This window comes from Heterodontus francisci, chromosome 13 (assembly GCF_036365525.1).
Source record: "Heterodontus francisci isolate sHetFra1 chromosome 13, sHetFra1.hap1, whole genome shotgun sequence".
Taxonomy (NCBI): Eukaryota; Metazoa; Chordata; class Chondrichthyes; order Heterodontiformes; family Heterodontidae; genus Heterodontus; species Heterodontus francisci.
This window is the reverse complement of record NC_090383.1, coordinates 6,124,932-6,128,702: the sequence shown is the minus strand read 5'-3', so window position 1 is coordinate 6,128,702 and position 3,771 is coordinate 6,124,932.

The following is a 3,771-nucleotide window of genomic DNA, read 5'->3' as shown; positions in this document are numbered from 1 at the left end:
CTGCCACTGGGTGAGGGGACCTGGATTTCAATATTTAAATTCATTTCATGAATAAATTTAAATGGACTTATCTTCAATCTTCCGGGCCCGCTGCGATCTTTGACATGGCAGCCAGCGCTCCTGTGCCTTCAATTCCCCATCCAGGGCAAGGTGGCGTGACACTGGTAGGGAGGGGGGAGGAGGTAAGATTTTCAGCGCGGGGGGTGTTGACAGGGTCAAATAAATGTAATGGGTGTAGGGGATGGTGGGAAGGGGGTGAACTTCAAACATTGTGCAGTCTTGGGGGAGGTCAGATTTGAAAGGTCAGTGTTTTGGGGGAAGTCGGGCAAATAGTTAATCTAATTATTATTGGGGGGGTTGGGAAAAGGGCATTAGAAATTTATTTTGGGGGGTGGGCGTATCTTTAAAAATTCAAATTGACTGGCAGGGTTGGCTGCCCTTTAAAAATGGCACCAGTGCCTGTGCACAAGCAGGTGACGCCATTGCCGGGGACGAACAGCCTGCCCCCTCTACGTGACTGGCAGGGCAGGGCGCCCCGGCTATTTAAATGAGCCGCTGCGCAAGAGATCGTGGCAGCTTTTGGGCTTTTGAGCCCGCCATTTTTTGAGCTCTCCGCCGAGATCAGCGGCGGGCTCTTAAAAAATCCAGCCATTAAATCCAACCTTGTGTGTCCCAGTGATGATTCTTCAATCTGATTGGTTGATGAGCCTCTCTGCTGCGTGTCCTACTCAAACACACCACAGATCCCCCGCTGCTGCATTCAAACAGATGCCGATGGTGGAAAGGCTCTGTTGGCAAGCTCAATAATAGCCTGCAAGCACCAGTGAGTGGGCTGAACTTCGAAAGCTGTTCACAGAAAAATCGGGGTCGTAAAGATTTTTAAAATTTACAAGTCCACTTTCTGAAAATTTTAAAGGACTATTCAGTTTTCCATTGTTTTTAATTCAGCTAAATGCAGCATATAATGGGGATATACACACATACACAACAGACATATGTTGATATATTTTAATAGAGGCCAACTCCTGATCAGTGAGAAAGAGACATAATTTCAATGTTGGATACCAGATGTACTTCCCAGGGGAAAAAATGTTCAGGGCTGAACTGACCTTTACAGTTGGACCCGGACTTTTTTATGCAAGCCAGCTTGTAGCATGTAACACATTTTTTAATACACTCTATGGTGAATTGCGGCCTCTATATAAATAATTGCTTAGAGCACTATGTCTTACCAATGCCTTTATGTGTGATGTAGCAGGTAGTTTAATTTCTGTTATGATGAATCTGACTTGCCTGCCATATCATAGAATCATAGACTGATACTGCCTAGAAGGAGAACAATCAGCCCATTGAGTCTGTGCCTGCTCTTTTGAAAAGCAATCTAGTTAGTCCTACTCTGCCACTCATTCCCCATATCCCTGCAATTTTTTCTCCTTCAAGTATTTATCCAATTCTCTTTTGAAGGCTACTATTGAATCTGTATCCACCAGCCCTATGCATTCCAAATGCTAACCATTCATTGCGTGAAAAATGTTTTCCTCACCTCGCCTCTGGTTCTTTTGCCAATCACCTTAAATTTGTGCACTCTGTTTATTGACTCTTCAACCGCTGGAAACAGTTTGTCTTGAAAGACTCTATCTAAATCCTCTGAGATAGCTGAGATCCTCCAACTCTCTATTTTAATCGCACAACCATGTGCCTCCAGCTGCCAAGGCCCTAACCTCTGGAATTCCCTCCCTAAACGTCTCCACCTCTCTCTCCTCCTTTAAGATGCTCCTTAAAACCAAGTTGTTTGATCAACATCCTGGGGGTGACCATTGACCAGAAACTGAACTGGAGTAGCCATATAAATACCGTGACTACAAGAGCAGGTCAGAGACTAGGAATCCTGTGGCAAGGAACTCACCTCCTGACTGCCCAAGGTCTGTCCACCATCTATAAGGCACAAGTCTGGAGTGTGATGGAATACTCTCCACTTGCCTGGATGGGTGCAGCTCCAACAACACTCAAGAAGCTTGACACCATCCAGGACAAAGCAGCCCGCTTGATTGGCACCCCCATCTACAAACATTCACTTCCTCCACCACCGTCGCACAGTGGCAGTGTGTGTACCATCTACAAGATGCACCGTAGCAATGCACCAAGGCTTCTTAGACAGCACCTTTCAAACCTGCGACCTCTACCAACTAGAAGAACAAGGGCAGCTGATGCATGGGAACACCATCACCTGCAATTTCCCTCCAAGTCACACACCATCCTGACTTGGAACTATATCGCTGTTCCTTCACTGTCACTGGGTCAAAATCCTGGAACTCCCTTCCGAACAGCACTGTTGGTGGACCTACCCCACTTGGACTGCAGCGGTTCAAGAAGGCAGCACACCACCACCTTCTCAAGGGCAATTAGGGATGGGCAAGAAATGCTGGCCTGGCCAGCGATGCCCACATCCCAGGAATGAATAAAAGAAAACTGCCCTAGTATCGCCTTATGAAGCTCAGTGTCAAATTTTGTTTGAAAACCCTGCTATGAAGTGCCTTAAGATGTTTTACTAGTTTAAAGGTGCTATGGAAATGCAAATTGTATGTTGTTGTTGTAAATTCATCTATTGATCATCCTGCAATGCTGTCTTTCAGACATTGCCAGTTAAAGCAGGAAATACTAAGATTCCAAAGAATCATCCTGCATTAAAGTTAGTCAAGCTTTTACATTCACATTTGAGCCATCAAGTCTAATTTGTAACTCGCCTTGGGAATTGGATTCTCAGCATGCACTGATATTCCGACAAGTGAGGTTTGGTACAGCTGTTTGTAGATCTGGGTGTGAGGAGCCACACTGAATTTTGAAAGGGGTGTCCCTCCTTTAATCTGTATGGACTATTGGCACATTGAGAACAAAAGCTTGCTCAGAGATCTTGGCCTTTAACTCCCTTACCTGTTTGTTTCATTCCCAAAAAAATCCTCTTATCCTGAATGACAGAGGAACACTTAAAGTTCTGGAAATGGAAGCCCATCAAGATTGCTAGAGATTGAGGGAATAGGAATACAGCTGGCAGCTCAGGGTTTGTTAATAATGAACTGGATTAGTGAGCTTTTACTAGGGAATAGTTGAGCCATACAGGATCGCAGGGTGGATCCCCAGCCTGTGCGGAGTCTTCTGGCTTGGGAGATGCTAAGTTTGCTATGTTTTTATAAAGTATTGCATAGAACTTGCAACTCAGAAACAGGTCATTCGGCTTAACTAGTCTGTGCCGGTGTTTATAATCCACATGAGTCTCCTCCCATTCCATCTACCTCACCTCATCCTTTCATCATAGTTTTCTATTCCCTTTTCTCTCATGTACTTCTCTAATTTCCTTTTGAAAGCATCTAAGCTATTTGCCTCAACCACTTCCTGTGGTGGTGAGTTCCACATCCGAACCACTCTCTGGGTAGAGAAATGTCTCCTTATTTCCCTTATTTGATCAAGGGCTCTCTGCATAAGGAGAAACCTACCTTAGCTTGCTGCTCCTGAATACTGCAAACAATGTTGGATGTTGAGTGAGGACTGGATTAGGCTTGGCTGTGATGGTTACCATGGTGGAATAGCCCAGTAGTTCTCAAACTGTGGACCTCGGGGGTCTGTAGAGGCTTTGCAGGGGGCCTGCAAAATAGTTGAGTGGTGTCCGGATGCAGGTTTGGTGCGAGCCGAGAGCGGAGTGCAGCTGCCACATGTGCAGGCCAGAGTGTACTGGCTGGCTCACCTGGGGGAGTGCACATGGAAGACCGCTGAGAA